Source organism: Myxocyprinus asiaticus, chromosome 3, assembly GCF_019703515.2.
Source record: "Myxocyprinus asiaticus isolate MX2 ecotype Aquarium Trade chromosome 3, UBuf_Myxa_2, whole genome shotgun sequence".
Lineage (NCBI taxonomy): Eukaryota > Metazoa > Chordata > Actinopteri > Cypriniformes > Catostomidae > Myxocyprinus > Myxocyprinus asiaticus.
Genome location: NC_059346.1, coordinates 43,878,916 through 43,897,648, shown reverse-complemented (window position 1 = coordinate 43,897,648; position 18,733 = coordinate 43,878,916). Strand labels below are relative to the sequence as shown.

At 37.4% G+C, this 18,733-nt stretch overlaps 1 pseudogene; it reads left to right on the top strand.

Annotated features, from left to right (window-relative positions):
• The first annotated feature begins 793 nt into the window (after window positions 1–793).
• Window positions 794–18,025, top strand: LOC127420695 (snRNA-activating protein complex subunit 4-like; annotated as a pseudogene).
• The last annotated feature ends 708 nt before the right edge of the window (window positions 18,026–18,733 follow it).

Genomic DNA, 18,733 nt, shown 5'->3' with positions numbered 1-18,733 from the left:
ATTGAGAGCGGGAACCACTAATCGTTACCGCAAGGAGGTTACCCCATGTGACTCTACCCTCCCAAGCAACCGGGCCAATTTGGTTGCTTAGGAGACCTGGCTGGAGTCACTCAGCTCACCCTGGATTCAAACTTGCGACTCCGTGGGTGGTATTCAGCATCTTTACTCGCTGAGCTACCCAGGCCCCCCCTCTCTAAATGGGACTTTTATTTTGAAGGGTCCTTGTACATGACGTACTTCCTACGCGTGCTTCATAGTTGTGTTGTTTTGCTTGCATGACTTATCTATGAGCGTACATCAAAGCCAGAATTATTCTTAACAGTTTAAATAGCTACATTAAAATCGCAGTGATAATTGCAATCAGCCATTAAATACACATCTTGTAAAACGATTTACAAAGACCTAAACTGCCCTGTGGGTAACATGCTAAACATGATGTTGTTCAGGGATATTTGAGTGAGATGTGCAGCATGTGCAGTGATGCTTAAGGAAACTGCATGAAAGAAGAGCTGCAGTACTAAACCTTACAGCAGGACAATGCATTAAAGAAAAACTCATGTAAGTGCCCACATTGCACAGATAGAGGACTAGATATTGACTGCATTTTATTAATTACATGTAGCAACCTAATTTAATTTGTTTCATGGATTAGAAGGTAGTTTTATAGATTTATTGGTATCAATGCAGTAAAGTAGAAATAAGTATGATTATGCCGGCAGTGTGTGCAAAATGTAAGATGTTTTAATCTAGTATCCTTTAGAAATGTGTGTTTTCAGGTTTTGCTTTATTTAACATGGCATCAAATGACTTGCTTGCGGAGAGGGATAAAATCCAGAGGCAGATTTTGGCTCTTGAGAATTCTCTGGGAGCAGACAGTAGCATCATAGAACTACTGTCATTTGACAGCAACAGTGGTGAGAGAGTAGATGTGACAGTGTGGCTGTGTTTTAAAACCTAGTGAGCTGCCTGCCTTGACACTTTGGGCATCATATTTGTGTTCCAAACATGCATAAAATGCTGTCCAGGCAGGCAGCTCGCTAGGTTTTAATAATTATATTTATTTATCACACATTATACATTTTGCACATATACAGTAAAATTCTTTTTTTTTCCACATATCCCAGCTAAGCTGGGGTCAGAGTGCAGGATCAGCCATGATACGGCACCCCTGGAGCAGATAGGGTCAAGGGCCCAACAGTGGCAACTTGGCAGTGTTGGGGCTTGAACCCCTGACCTTCTGATCAATAACCCAGAGCCTTAGCCGCTGAGCCACCACAATGTCATGATTGATCCTGAAAGATCAATCTTTACAAAGCAGAATTAAATAGTAATATGATACAAAGATTAATCCATTCGTATCTTACGGAGTGGACGCAGTTTGTTCGATCTAGTGCTGTCAGCTGATTAATTTTAATTGTGATTAATCGCATAATTTTTCATAGTTAATCACGATTAATTGCAAACTTTTTAAGTGCTGAAATTTGACTATATATACTCCTGTCAAAATGCATTTATTTCCTCCTTAGGAATGAAAGCAAAACAATATGTATCAATATAATGCTTTATTAACATTTTCTAAACTAAGACTTCCACAGTATAAAGATAGAAATGCACTAAAATAGCACCAATTCAAGTAACATAAAATGTTTCCCAAAGTTTAAGTGGGTGGTTGACTGATTGAAAGAAATATGGTTGCATATTCAGTGCAAAGAGTCTTAAACTCTCATCTGCCACAATATTAATCTGCCGGTAGACAGTCACATTTCTGTCACAAGTCCCATCTGAGCTTGTTTTGTACAATAAATAGCATTAAGAGTTCCTTTCCCCATCATTTGATCACTGATACAGCTGTGATCAAATGATGGGGAAATTGTGTGTGTTTGTGGTGAGTGTAATGACTCAACCAGGGTATATGCTGGTGTATGCTTTATTAATGGTAAATGCATTAATCGCAACTAAGGAAAAATGAATTATAGCTGTCAAAGTTAACACTTTAAATTAGGGCTGCACGATAATGGGTAAAATGATAGTCGATTATTTTGCTTAATTTTAATCACGATTATTCTGCCCTTTTGAAGTTTTATTTATTGTATTTTTTTATTGCAGAGCTGCACGAATTGGAAGACAGAATACTGTTGCCACAGCTTTGATATTTTTTTCTGAAATAAACAATAAGATTACATTAAACAGCAGCTTTCATGTTGAACAAGGTGCTAAAACTACAAACAAATAAATTATTCTTTTTGACCAAAATTAAGTCATGTTTTGCCCACGCTTTACTTCCAATTTAAGGGTTTTTACTGTTAAGTTCTCTTAAAAAAATTATTTACTTTTATTATTATTATTATTATTATTATTGCAATAAACAGTAGTAATATATTTCTGTAATAATTTAGCAGGCAGCAATGCTAAACTGTCTCAAGCCTTTACTTTGATGTAAAAAAAAAAAAAAAAAAAAAGGAAGTGTGTGTGTTAATTCTGTTGACAACAGATGCTCCATCCAAACATGCTGAAATGCTCTCGACCCACAAAACCCTGTTGTCATGGGTTAACTTTAGATTCTGTAGAAACTTGTAATGGCCAAACATATCTGAAATTACGCAAATGTGCAATGATGTAAATCTGGAGCGCTTTTTAGCACGTTCAAAACACGTTAGCGACGCGCACGAACCGAACCAAACTCCAAGCACAGCTGCCGGTGTATAATATATAATGAGAGCACTAGATACAAGCATGTGCTGGAAAAGTGATTGGTCAGTGGCGAAATTCTGAAGAGAGCTTGATTGGTCAGGTGAGGTGAAAATAGACTCAAAAGCGCTTGTGATTTGACCTGTCATCTGTACACTTAAAAATGAGCAACAATTTGCAACTTTACCTGGCTGATCATTTCTGTTTGTTAGCTCACTATTATCACAGACAATTATGCTTAATAATAATAATAATAATAATAATAATGCATGTGTTAATGAGTTAATTTTGACAGCTCTCATTCAATCAGATGATCTATCAATCAATAAGGGGGTACCACAAGAATCAGTGTTGGGCCCCATAGTATTCTTTATATTAATAATTTGGGATACAATGTTTAAGATGCAAATTTTCCCTTTTATGCCGATGACACTAGTTTATTGTTGTGCTTCTAAACTGAAAATTCCCTTGGAGAATTTACAAGTAGCTTTTGGGAGATTAGAAACTTCAACTTCATACTTCAACTTTTAAAACTAGTATTTAATCCAGAGAAATAAAAAAATAATGATTTTCATTGGTACACCTTTATTTATAAAGCACTAATAGGTTTTTTGCTCACATATCTTGCACACATAATATTTGTTCAAATTCTTACCATGGCCTACGTTCAGATGATAAATTATGTGTTTTTGTCCCTTAGGCGAAGACTTAATTTGGAAAGAAAGCTTTTTTTATTTGCTGCTCCTCCTCCTTGGAATGTTCCTCAGGAAATCTTGAAATTGCAAACACTAGTGCCTTCAGATGTGTTTAGGAGACTTTTTAAACAGCAACTTTGGCCAGTGTCATTGTTTTAATGTATGGTTAGCATAATTTTATAAAAAAAATTTGGTTCTTTAAAATTTTCGACAGACCCCTTATAGCAGTGTATTGTTTTATTTTCACTGTACGGTAACCTTATAAGGCAGTAACGTGGTCAAAGAGTCTGCTAGTTCACCTTTTGATATCAATTGTTTGTACTTTTGTTTTAATTGTCTTTATTATATCTATTTTTTTATGAAACAGAGTGAACATGGCTCTAATTCTGTGAGTTAACCCTTAATTTCATCTTTATGGATTTGTGCTATTTTTTTGGGGGGGTTTTTTTGTATCTTTTCATCTTTTTTTTTTTTTTTTAATTGCCTATAATATTGTTCTGCCCTCATCAGAGTGACGAGGACAGTGATGATGACGAGTTGGATCTTCCTCAAAATGTGGATGCCTGCCTGCAGATGAATTTGGTCTATCAGGAGGTGCTGAAATAAAAACTAGCTGAGCTGGAGCAACTTCTAAATGATAATCAGCAGGAGCAGGTAAGAAAACACATCTGGGAGTGCACTTCATTGAAATTTACACTGATTTACTGTAATGCCACTGGTTTGCATTTTGCATGTTTTGAATGCAATAAAGAAATGTTAAAGCCAACTCTATCTCCACAGAAACAGATTGAGGCCCAGCTCTTCTAACTCCACCAACCCTGGACTACCACCTCAGAAATAATTTCTGGGATACTTCATGAAGCCTTATTTCAAAGATAAACTCACTGGTCTGGTATGCAATGAAAATAACACTGCAAATCATACAATTCCTAATTAATACCTTGGGACATGGGACCAGTCCCACTGATGAGCTGAAAATAAGATGCATGTTTTAAGAACTTTTACTTGCTTGCCATTACTTCTATCAATTTGACCTTTTTCTGATGCAAAAATGTTATTCAGGGGAAGGTTGGCAGAAGGCTTTGCTGACCAACGCAGTGGTCAGAGACACTATGAAACGCATGCTTCAGCCCAAACTATCCAAGTGAGTTCTGTAAAAAAGGAAAACAATATCTTTATTATTGTTATCTTTTGGTGCACAGTGAAATGATAAAATATTTATTTTATTTAATTACATTTTGAGAGCTTGCAATGGTCTCTGTTTTGATAGGCTGGACTACCTGAGTGCCAAGATGTCTAAAGCCATGTTTAAGGAAATGGAAAAGCTGAAAAAATGAATAGATTTAATTGAGAAGGAAATTACAGAGATCAGGCAAGGACATTTAGCCACCTTGTTTGCGAGAACATGTGCTGTAAGAGGAACGACTTACTTAATGTGCAATGCAATGTGTAATTTAACAAATCCACAATTTCACCTTAGCGCAATGGAAGAAGAACAGCTGTTGGGTGGACGGCATGATGATCACGACTGGGAGAAAATATTGATCATTGACGTAAGGTTATTGTTTTGATATGCAGCCAAGAAGACAATACTATATTATTTTCTAATATCATTTCAGAAGTGCAAACGTGCTTGTTTTTGTTTGCTAGTTTGAAGGTTTGCAACAGGCAGAAGATTTGAAAAGGTTCTGGCAAAACTATCTGCACCCCTCCATTAACAAGTCAGTGTGGAAACAGGATGAGATTGATAAATTGAGAGAAATTGCACAAGAGTACAAATGCTGCCATTGGTACCAGATCGCAGAGGCTCTTGGGGTAAGGGCAGAAATATCTGTGTACTTTACAGTTTGACCAATGTTAATATGCTCAACTTAAATCTGAGGTGTGTTATTTTGTCAATATTAAAATTCTTTCTTCTATCCCAGCTTAAAGAGATAGATCACCCAAAAAGGAAAATATGGTCATCATTTACTCACCCTCATGTTGTTACAATCCTCTATGACTGACTTTCTTCCATGGAACACAAAGGGATCTTGCATCTTTTTCCATACAATGAAAGTGAATGGTGACTGAGGCTAAGATTCTGCCTAAAATTTCCTATCTGCCATTGTTATGTAAATAAAGAGGGAAAACTGTTTGGAAACAGTCAACATTTAGTGCCACTAATTGCACAGAAATTACACACAGCAGCTTTAAATATGTTGGAAATCTAACTCCGATGATAACACTGACTTATTTTTTATTTGTATTTATTTATTTCCTTTTTCTCCCCAATTTGGAATTCCCAGTGCGCTCTAAGTCCTCATGGTGGCGTATTGACTCGCCTCAGTCCGGGTGGTGAAGGACGAATCTCAGTTGCCTCCACGTCTGAGACCGTCAGTCCGCGCATCTTATCAAGTGGCTTGTTGAGCGCGTTACCGCGGAGACATAGCACGTGTGGAGGCTTCACGCTATTTTCCGCAGCATCCACGCACAACTCACCACACACCCCACAGAGAGCGAGAATCACATTATAGCGACCACGAAGAGGTTACCCCATGTGACTCTCCCCACCCTAGCAACCGGGCCAATTTGGTTGCTTAGGAGACCTCGCTGAGTCACTCAGCACGCCCTGGATTCGAACTTGCGACTCCAGGGGTGATAGTCAGCATCTTTACTCGCCTGACCCAGGCCCCCAGCACTGACTTATTAATGTCTCCTTGTTTCTTTGTTTCCCAGACAAACAGAACAGCCTTCAAGTGTTTCCAGACTTACCAGCGCTACATTTCATAGACTTTCAAAAGGAAAGAGTGGACTAAAGAGGAAGACGAGATCCTCAGAGATCTCACTGGAAAAAAATGAGAATCAGCAACTTTATTCCTTATATGCAGAGTGAGACATGATGTGATATTTTTTTTAATGAATTGGATAGTTCCAAAATCTGATAGAACCTGATGTAAAATAGCTGATATACACACACCTGTGACTGCACATTAGTGCTTTATTCTGTACAGATTCTGTATTCAGAATTCTGTATTAAAGCACCAAGTCTGCATATCTACAATATACACCTAAAGTAAAGCTAATGAAATACAGTTCTTGTTTATCGTGGTTATTATTAGTAATACATTAAATTTATAATATATATATATATATATATATATGTATGTTTCGTGTTGTGCCCAGCAACAACCCATAACTATGGTAAAATCACCGTATAGTCATACAGCTTTTTGTGGCTCTAGGGAGGAGAAAACCAGGCTACTATAACATGTTGACATTTAATTTACTTAAAGGAATATTCTGGATTCAATACAAGTGAAGCATTTTTGGCATAATATTGATTACCACAAAAATTAATTTTGACTCGTCCCACCTTTTCTTGGGTACAGTGAGGCACTTGCAATGTTTTATGAGTGAATGGGGGCCAATCCATAAAATACTATGTTAAAATACTCAGTGTTTCAAAAGTATAACCACAGGACATAAACAATATGTGTGATAAAATAACTAACCTTTTCTGTGTAAAGTTATAGTCAATTTTATAGTGATGATGACATTTCGCCGTAAACCCTAAAACGATCATAAAAACGACAATTTAAACATCTTTACAGCTCACTTTAAAGTTTACACACATTTTAACAGAAGAATTCATGTAAGTGCTTTTATAAAATTATAAGCTTCACAATTTTGCCTTTAAACCTCCAAAAATTGGCCTCATTCACTTCCATTGTAAGTGCTTCACTGTAACCCAGATTTTTGCTGCTGCTTTTTTTTTTTTTTAACAAAAGGGATGTCAATTTTTTTTTTAGGTAATCATCATTATGCCACAAATGCTGTTGATTGAACTTAACTTGTATTGATCCCGGAATATTTCTTTAAATTGTATTTTGAAAGCAACTATGCATCATATTGTGGCTAATTAATTATTAATTAAAAATTATAAAATTATAATTATAATTAATTATACTGTATATGTATTATTTTGATCTCTGTAGTGTCATATTTTATGTTGGACCGGGATGCATTACAGCTGGCCTGCCACTGGATGTCTGTTCTCGATCCTTCCATAAAGAAAGGCCCTTGGTTCAAAGAAGAGGATGAGGTATGGAGAACATTATTTTGGATAATTCTACTTTCATTTAAAACTGCTAAAATAAATGAGAAAGGAAATTAGTGCATAGCTTTTGCTCCAGATAACCCATTTCCATCATGGAAGACATGCGTTTCTGTTTTAAAGTCTGTCAGAATCACACAACCATGTTTTAAAGTTTTTCCAAAACATTTTGCTCTCGTCTAAGTTGTTGCGAAAATCAAAATGGAGGTGCCAGGCAGGACAGATGGCGCATGTTGTGACAGGAATGACCCATTTCAGACTAAATTAATTCAGTTAACGAAATCGAAGAACGAAAATGTGTGATGTCATTTAGAACAAAATCTGGCCAAAAAGAAGGTGTTTCAATGGTTCGTAACAGCTCACTGGGGCGATCTTTTAGGAAAGCTTCTTTCCGGCTGCTAAACACCTTCTTACTGCCATTAGTCCACGTAATCGGCAGCTGTGACCTAGAGCTCCACTTTTCTTGAGGGTGACAGCTAATTCTGTTTACATTATTCAGTCAGTTAAGGACCTATTTACACTTGGCCACTTCATGCGTTTTTACTGATCAGATTGCTATCCAATTGAAAAAGCTCATTCTATTTACACTTGGCCACATCAATGTGTCTCTGCCAAATGGAAATAAATCCGATCTTCAATTCCAGCGCTATATACATTTCGGGCAGTGAATTTAAAAGATTGAAGTGAATTCCAAGTGTGTGTCTATGTATGGTTGCGCTGACTGTATGTTTTTCCCCTCAGGGCTTCTCGTAGATAAGACGCGTCATGCATGTTAGCAGTGCTCATGTCAGTGTTTAGTTTCCGTTTCATCAGTGATCTGCATCAAATAAATGAGGAAAAAAGTCTCACCTACAACATGCATTCATCTCTTTCTTTATTTTTAATTACTGGGTGACATAAGCCCAATGCAAATATTCGGTGACAGCTGTTATATTTCGCGTTCTTCCTATGCTGATGTATCGCTGTTTGGGCAGGGTAAAGTTTACATATGTGACTTGAACAGCCAGATGCATTTAGACTTGACCAGTTTTGTGCTGGAATGCGTCTCAAACCACCTCCTGAAGTGGTCTGAGCGATCGGATTGCAATCCGTCTCGAATGTGTTTCGGAGGGCATTTATACCTAGTCTTTTCATGATCGGATAGCTATCCGATTAGTAAAAATGTATGAAGTGGCCAAGTGTAAACGGGCCCTAAGATCAGTCAACAAGAACACACCGCCCTACATTTATTAGCGAGCTGGTGCAAATTAGGGCTGAAACGTTTAGATGATGTTATCGACAATGTCGACAATAAAAAATTGTTTGACAAAAATTTTCATTGTCAAATTATTATACGTTAATAATTGAACGTACCATGAGATCACATTAAATTCTAATGATGACGGGGGGCATGGGTAGCTCAGCGAGTATTGATGCTGACTACCACCCCTGGAGTCACGAGTTCAAATCTAGGGTGTGCTGAGTGACTCCAACCAGATCTCCTAAGCAACCAATTTGGCCCGGTAGAGCCAAGGAGAGGGTAGAGTCACATGGGGTAACCTCCTCGTGGTCGCGATTAGTGGTTCTCGCTCTCATTGGGGCACGTGGTAAGTGTGCGTGGATTGTGGAGAATAGCATGAGCCTCCACATGCTGTGAGTCTCCGCGATGTCATGCACGGCAAGCCACATGATAAGATGTGTGGACTGACTATCTCAGAAGTGGAGGCCACTGAGACTTGTCCTCCGCTACCCAGATTGAGGTGAGTAACCGCGCCACCACAAGGACATAGTAAGCAGTGGGAATTGGGCATGTCAAACTGGGGAGAAAAGGGGATAAAAAAAATAAGTAAATAAAAAAACCTCTAATGATTCGCACATGACTGAGGAGAGGAAGAATTACACAGCTCACAGTCCACAAACCTTCCAAACAGCTTCAGGTGATGTAGATCGCAAAGTATGAGGGAAATATAATGCAAAAATACAAAATAAGTAAATACAGAAGCACTCTTGTTGTGGAATAAGTGGAGCTGGAGCTGCCGCTCTGCTGATGCAAAACTTGCATGTCGAGCATCTTTAAAGGACACACCTCGGCGTTACATCTTTAATGCAGATATATTTAATGCGTTATAGCTTTAATAAAGTTCAAATAATACGGAAGCAGGTCATGTAAATAACTACAAACTCCGAAACTGGCATTTCTCTGTGCGGTCAGTACCTCTTCTATGGGTAGTGCGAATGTCCCGATCTAAGAGGGAGAGATTGAAACTGCACCCGGCTGATGCACACTCTGTCACGGGGACGCTCGACCCTCAAGAGCGCACACTTAATGCAGCTAGATTATAACATGATGGCTCGCGTCTTATTGAATCGTAATATGTGTCACTGTGCATTTCTTATCCTGAAGAAAATTGGCAATATGCAGCTTTATTAATAAGAGAGAGTTTATTTTTTTGTGAGTTAAAGATGGATTGAAGTGAACAGAAAGGTGAGAGAGGGTAGTCTTCGCTCCATTATACACTGCAACCAAATACGTTTTTGTTTTGGCTTGTTTTCCAATATAAATATCTAAAACTCCTTTACTTTAGGAGCTATATTGCAGAAGAAATTTTTTTTATCTGAGAATGTTGAATATGATATCATATTAAAAATACAAATATTTAAGGGGGCCTGGGTAGCTCAGTGGTAAAGACACTGGCTACCACCCCTGGAGTTCGCTAGTTCAAATCCCAGGGCATGCAGTGTGACTCCAGCCGGGTCTCCTAAGCAACCAAATTGGCCTGGTTGCTAGGGAGGGTAGAGTCACATGGGGTAACCTCCTCGTGATCACTATAATGTGGTTCGCTCTCAGTGGGGCACGTGGTGAGTTGTGCATGGATGCCGCGGTGGATGGCATGAAGCCTCCACACACACTATATCTCCGCGTGATAAGATGCACAGGTTGATGGTCTCAGATGCGGAGGCAGCTGAGATTCGTCCTCCACCACCCGGATTCAGCCACCACAAGAACTTAGAGCACATTGGGAATTGGGCAAAAAATACAAATATTTTAAAATATCTAAAAATCCTTTAAAAAAAAAAAATGCATTCACCTGAGAAGCAGCATATACAATATTTAGATTTGCTTTTAGAGAATAGATCTTGAATATAAGTATATTTAGTCTTTACTGCACTGCAGAAGCATAACCAAGTGAAAAAATACACTTATATACAAAATACACTTACTGTATATTTAAGATACATTCTCTTAAAGCAAGTCTAAATATCTAATATGTTGCTTTTCAAGTAAATGAATCTTGTTTTAAGGATTTTTAGACAATTTTAAATGGAAAACAAGACAAAAACACTTGATAACAATAGGATTTTTTGCAGTGAATTTCTTTACTGAAATAAACATAATAAAAAGTAATTCAGTGAATGTCATTTAGTGGTAGTTTTAAAAGATGATTTTGTCCTCTTTATTGTTAGTAAGCACATTTAATACAACTTTTTAAGTCAGGGCACAAGCTGAATAATTGGTTATGAGCTAATGATTAATCGTTGCAATAATAACCAAATAGTTGAATAATCATTCTAATAATCGTTAGAATAATCGATTATCAAAATAATGTTTAGTTACAGCCCTAGTGCAGATTTACCTACATCTGTACAATCGTTCACTTAGAGACATTTTCCAAGATTTTTCATGCTATTTTTTGTTTTTGTTTGTTTGTTTAATTAGTCTACAAAAGGAATCAAATACTCTAATATTGTCATAAATTACAATAACAGAGTGTAATCGGCGCATTTTATGGCTGCGTATAGTGTGTTAGTGCATTAGTTTCATGAATTCAGAATGTAAATAAGACAAATTGTGCATTTTCTACTGCACATGTATTACTTTAAATTATCATCGAGTGGTTAAAAACAGCTTCTTTTACTGACCTCATTTGAATTCTTCTCATAGAATGAGGCATAAAGTCATTGATAACACATTTTAATGTCACATAAGTTTAGGTTTTACATGTAGTCTTAAGCGTCTTCATATTTAAATGTACTTTTTAATGCCTCCCACAGTGGTGTGGTGGGTTCGCAAACAGTATACCATTGCTTGGCTGTTTCTTACTTTTTACCCCTGAACAAAGAACTTCTTCAGGAGGTATATCGGGGCCTTAAAGCTCATGTTCTGTTATCCATTTTAAGTTGCCTAATCTTATGAGAACTGACTGTAACAAAATACTGGATAATATGCTGCAAATGTTCTCCATGAAAATGTTACAGTACTTCTTTTTGGTGTGTCAGTGACCCTACATATTAAACCTATATTTGCAATAAATGCAATTAAATTTCACATGCTAATAAGACTTTTGCCAGTTTTTGGATTTCTTTTATTGTGTTTTTCTATAATGTGGTTTTGCTGTGGTCAAGTTGAACCCTAACCAAAAATGTTTTACTAAAATTGATTAGTTACATTTCTGAAAAGTGTTTGCCTTTGTGACACAGCAGAGGGTAAAAGCTTCACTGGGTTTTGATTACTCTAGTTTAGATGCACATATTAAAAGAATTTGAAAGGACAATAAAAGGTTAATTTCTTAAATATGATCATTTTTAACAGTATAAGCTTCTGGGATCCCAAATCTAAAGACACTAAAGTCAGTCTCTAAAGCACATGCAAAATAATCATCCACACTGTGTTGTTCTTTATGCAGAAAAAAGGTAGAAAGAGAGTAATAAAGCAAGCGCCAGTGCAACGTAGAGCAAAGAGATGAAAAGTGATGAAAAAGAAAATTAAAAGAGGAGATAGAAATTAGCTCAGAGGATGAAGAACACATGGAGATACAGTGCTGTGAAAAAAGTATTTGCCCCCATCCTGATTTCTTCTGGTCTTTTGTATATCTCATACTAAATTGTTTCAAAAATTCAAATAAAATCTAACATAAAACAAAGGCAATCTTGGCAAACACAAAATACAGTTTTTAAATGATAATGTTATTTATTGAAGCAGAAAAGTTATCCAATACCCACTGGGCCTGTGTGAGAAATTATTTGCCCCCTTAGTTAACTGCTAAAGCTAAATCCCCAAATCTATGAAACTGCATTCATAATGAGGTTCAGCTGGACTAGACACACCCAGGCCTGATTACTGCCAGCCCTGTTCAATCAAATCAACACCTAAATAGAAATTTTTCAGCAGCATGAAGTTGGCTAAAAGGTCTCACCCAGTAGCACACTATGCCAAGGTCGAAAGAAATGATGAGGAAAATGATGATTGAAATACATCAGTCTGGGAAGGGTTACAAAGCTATTTCAAAGGCTCTGGGACTCCAAAGAACCAAAGTGAGAGTCATTATCTCCAAATGGAGAAAACTTGGCACAGTAGTGAACCTTTCCAGAAGTGGCCGACCTTCCGAAATTCCTCCAAGAGCACAACGACGACTCATCCAGGAAGTCACAAAAATGCCAAGGACAACATCCAAGGAACTGCAGGCCTATCTCACATCAATAAAGGTCACTGTTCATGACTCAACTATCAGAAAGACACTGGCCAAAAATGCCATCCATGGAAGAGTGACGAGGCGAAAACCACTGCTAACCCAGAAGGCTCGTCTGAATTTTGCCAAAATACACCTTGAGGATCCTCAAACCTTTTGGGAGAATGTTCTGTGGACTGATGAGTCGAAAGTGGAACTGTTTGGAAGACTGGGGTCCCGTTACATCTGGCATTAATCAAACACAGAATTCCACAAAAAGAACATCATACCTACGGTCAAGCATGGTGGTGGTAGTGTGATTGTGTGGGGATGCTTTCCTGCTTCAGGGTCAGGGCGACTTGCAATAATTGAGGAAAACATGAATTCTGCTCTCTACTAGAAAATTCTTAAGGAGAACGTCCAGTTATCAGTCTGTGATTTGAAGCTCAAGCGCAACTGGATTATGCAGCAAGACATTGATCCAAAGCATAGGGGTAAGTCCAACTCTAAATGGATCAAAACAAGCAAATTTAAAGTTTTGGAGTGGCCTAGTCAAAGTCCTGACTTGAACCTGATTGAGATGCTGTGCAGGAACTTCAACATGCAGTTCATGCTCGAAGACCCTCCAATGAGGTTGAACTAAAGCAGTTCTGCAAAGAAGAGTGGGCCAAAATTCCACCACAGCGTTGTGAAAGACTGATCTCCAGTTATCGGAAGAATTTGGTTGCAGTTGTTGCTGCTAAAGGTGGCACAACCAGCTGTTAGGTTTAAGGGGGCAGTTAGTTTTTCACATGGGTTATATAGGTGTTGGATAACTTTTTTGCTTAAATAAATAAATATATATATATATATATATATATATATATATATATATATATATATATATATATATATATTTAAAAACTTTATTTTGTGTTTACTGAGGTTGCCTTTGTTTTATGTTATATTTGGTTTGAAGATCTAAAACAATTTAGTATGATAAATACACAAAAATAGGAAAGGGGCAAATACTTTTTCACATCACTGTAGAGTACATGGACAGTGATGCTGAACCATCCTTAAGAGATGAACCAGATATTCCCCCAAACAAAGATTTAATACCACAAAAGGACAACGTACAGCCAGACATAAAGGATTGGATTCCTGTAAATACAAGGTCAGATCAGTGCCAGTTTGATGTTTTCTGTATTCTAATACTAAAACTAATTTCTTATTTGTAGGCTAACAATGAGAATGCCATGATCAGGGTGCTTATTAGTGATGTTAAACACTGATTACAGTGGAAGGAAACATCTGCAATGAAAAAGGTATGCTTATCACTGAGGATACTTGCTGTTAAAGTTACAGCAAATAACATTAGGACATTAATATCGAATATCATAGAAGAGACTTGGGCTTTTTTTATTTGGGCCAGTAAACATGCATTTCCCTTACAGTTACGTAACTCAATGTTCAACCACCGTAGTACGATGCAACATTGGAGAAATTAACTAGCTAGTCATGACTGTTTCCCGAAACCATAGTAACATTGTCGCACTTGCGTCGTTTGAACCACACTGGTTCAACAATATAAAGCTGTTGTTAAAGACATTACGCAGGGGTTGTAGTTATAACTTCTAAAGAGATCGAATGTATATCAAAGTATAATACCTCATTTTCATGGACACCAGAAAGTTGTGTTACCTCGGCACACTTGAGCACATGCACACTCTTCAAATACCTAAACAAACGCTGCTTATGCGTTTACATACTGTATGTTAAACATATAAGCCGTGTTTTCTGGCAGAAACATTGGTGTGGTCTTTATCTTAATCCCTTAAAGGAATATTCTGGGTTTAATACAAGTTAAGCTCAATCGACAGCATTTGTGGCATAATGTTGATTATCACAAAAAAATATTTCAACTTGTCTGTCATTTTCTTTAAAAAAGCAAAAATCAAGGTTACAGTGAGGCAAAGTAAGTTTTGCGAAGGAACAAAGCTGTTGTTTCATTTGACACAACTCACAAACCTGTAGATATATTTGGCTTAGTATTAAGCAAGCTTGCACATAATTTATGTCTGCATAATTCCACAGACATCAGATTTAAACAGAATTATGTTCCATAGATTTTTCTGTTTATTAAATATTTTTAGTTCTCTCAGTTCTGTTTAACACACATTGTCATGTCATGTCCCAATTAACACCTACAAAGTGTAGATTCTGTGTGGTTCTTATAATAAGAAAATATTTTAGTTCATCTTTTTCTTCTGTCAACACTTATATTAATATTGCTTTACAGCTAATATTGTTGGAGGAAGAGCAGCTAACATCACTTTCACAAAGACAGCTGTGTTTTCATTTTTTGTCAAAGTAAGATTTAAAGTTTTAAGATTTAATTGCCTTTTTGTTGTCTTTTGTTTGTTTTATTTCAAAGTAACTGTTAAAGTAGACAGTGTTAAAACCATGTTAAACATGCTTGTTATCTTAAAACAGACTCTCCACATAGATACAGAAGGTTGCAAAAATGTCATTAAAGTTCGCCATAAGAGAGGACCCAAGGTATTTGTCAATCCACCGCCTTATTTTTAATAGTGTCGTTGTAACATTTCAGTTATGCAGATGAATATGTAGTTTCTTCAAAAATAAAAGAATATTTCTTTTTAAGATTAGTCTTCACTCAATCCTGTCCATTGTTTTTCTCTTTTCTTTTCTTTACACAGAAGCAAAATGCTGAACCTACACCCAACACAAGTATTTTAGTTTATATTTGTCTTTTTTTATATTATCCTCAAAGTCTTGAAATGAAATAACACAAAGTACATGAAGGATAACCAATGATAGAAGCTATCCTCATTCTTTCTTTAAGAAAATAGTCACAACCCAGTGTCAATGTTTCCTTCAGTTTTGTAATCAAACGTCTTATGGTTGTTTAGTTCCTTCTAACACAGTCTCAGTGATGCTTCAGGAGAGAAAACTCTTGAAAACTGAACACAAGGAACTGGCAGGACCACCTCAACATCCACTGCCTTTGCAGCCGTTTCATGTTTTCAACAATGCCCAGTAACCTGTCAGGCAGATGACACCCACTGTGAATCAACCCAACACTCTTGACATTATGCTGCCAAAAAAGGCAGTGTAGACTCTATTGCTCAATGTACTAACACGATCACAACCACGGACAGTACCACAAATTCCTCTGCCACTCATACAGTTGAGAGCACTAGAACAACCAACCAAAACCTCCAGCCCAACATCCAAATCACCATCTATGGATAGCTCAAAAATAGTCAGGAAGACAAAACGCACCTGTAAACCAACTGAGAAAGTTCAAGCCCTAATGGAAGAGGCTAAATCTAAAGCTTGCAAAAAAAAAGGTTAGCTAAACAAAACCAGGGCAAACAGTGTGTTGTTTTTCCAACCATTACAAGACAGCCACAGGTGATAAGATGGTTACTTACCCCCAGTGGGTTTGTACCTGTGACTGGAATGTGTCTGCTAATATCTCAGGCAACCAGTCCCTGATCATGCCAGACACCTGCCCGCTTAATAACACTACTCTTCCTTGCATCTCAACCAATCCAAACCCATCATCTTCTGCCCTGCTTCCCCTTGTATTTCTGTCTAAAATGCCTCCAGAGATCACCCAATGCCTCCTTTTATAAACATTACCTCTACAGGCAATAGTTTAGCCATCCAAACACCTCTAATACCCTAGTACAGAACCAAAGTATACCAAACACTACCACTCAGATGTCATCCCAAACACCCATCATAGTGGATCAGATAGACTCCTTTGCACACACTGAAGCTAGTCAACCAACAGTTTCTGCAGAGAACTTCTCAGACTCTGTTTTAGAATTGTCTTTTTCATCCTCTAAAGAAACCTCTGCAAGGCAACATCTATCTTTTTGTCCATCAACAGGTCCCAGTGTGTCTCCAGCTGCCACAAATGTTCTCAGTGTCCGTCCTTTTCCATTGAGTGTACCAACTTTGATTAGCGGACCAGTCGTATTCAAGCCAGTCGATAAAGTCGCAGTGGCAAAGCCTCCAGGTGTTGCTAAAATGCTTGTGTTCCTATAACAGCTTTTCAACAGCCATCCGTCATCCAAAAGCAAGGTTTGCCAATCACAATAGTACAACCCATTTCTCTGCGTTCTGCTTCTAATAGATCTCTCCTCCACACTCTGGCCTTGTCATCTCCAATTGTAGTTCCATCAATTGTACCTCAAATCACAAAACCAAGTAAACAGTCAATCCCTAATCCTGATCTTCCCGCTGAGAGTTTGAATTTGAATCCTAATTTAGTATTCCCTGACCATTCACTTGAAGTAGATGACTGGATGAATGGGAAAGGTGGAATTTCACTGCCTCATCTAGACATCACTTTGCCGTACCTCCCACCCTCTGTGGCCAGCATCAAAACACTGACCTCTTTGCTCAAGGCAAAAAAAACTTTGATTGCAGCCAAGGTCTTGCCACAAGAATATCAATCTGGGAAAGAGGAGGCTCAAATAGCTGCCATCCACAAACTGGTGGCTGAAAGGTTTGCCACAAATCCATCATACCAGCTTTGTAAGGCTTGTTTTTTGTCATGCTTTACCATACCTGCCCTGTTGGCAACCATATACCCAAGTGAGGAATGTGAACTGCCTGATGAAGATGAAGTTGTGGACATGCATTTACAAAAGACTCGAGACAATGATCAGCCACCAGCTGCAGTAAGTTCCTAACATTGTAATGACACAAATGAAAACGAGGCATCAGCAGCACAGTTCTCAGGAATCAGTACAAAAATGCAAAGAAGATGACTACGTCCAGTTACATAAGAATTATCACTTGTTCATTCTGCATGCCAGAAAATGGAGTACCAATAGCCTCAGATTCTGTTGAATCTGTGAAGATTATTGTAGGACTGTTTCAACTTTATCGCAGAATTTTGAGGGACAACTCATTGCACCGATATATGAAAGTTATTTTATACTATCCATATATTTTGTCAAGGATATTCCAAAATATGTTCTGTCCAATAAGATTAGAAATTTTACACTTGACTGTTGTTAAATTATTCTTAAATTATTGTGTATATGACAGTTTTGTTGAATAAAATTCCCTGTAGAAGTGTTCCTTGTATTTGTATGACATTTTGTAATGTTTTAATATTACACTCCCTGATCACTTTATTAGGAACACTATGGTCCTAATAAAGTGCCTGACGTGGTTTTCCGCAGTTATAGCCCATCCGCTTCAAGGTTCGATGTGTTGTGCGTTCTGAGATGATATTCTTCTCACTACAATTGTACAGAGCGGTTATCTGAGTTACTGTAGCCTTTCTGTCAGCTCGAACCAGTCTGACCATTCTCTGCTGACCTCTCTCATCAACAAAGCGTTTCTGTCCGCAGAACTGCCGCTCACTGGAAGTTTTTTTTTTGGCATCATTCTGAGTAAACTCTAGAGACTATTGTGCGTGAAAATCCCAGGAGATCAGCAGTTACAGAAATTCTCAAACCAGCCCGTCTCAGGCAGTTATTGACTCCAAACAGATGCTAAACTTCAGTAGTAATTTCAGTAGTTTACCCTAATGTCAATACCCAAATCATATTGTTCATGTGTTGTACTTGCTATAGTTTACTTCCACGTTGTTTCTTTATCAAATAGCAAATATAAATCACTGAAACAACAGTGCTCCCTTGAGGAAGAACTAGCATGTATAATATGTATGTGATTGTTGCACAGAAATTCAAAATGATAAAATACTAATTTCTCTTGTAATAAAGAAATAGATATCATGTGATAGATATTGATATGAAATAATCATAAAAATATGATTTATGGAAGTGCAAAAGAAA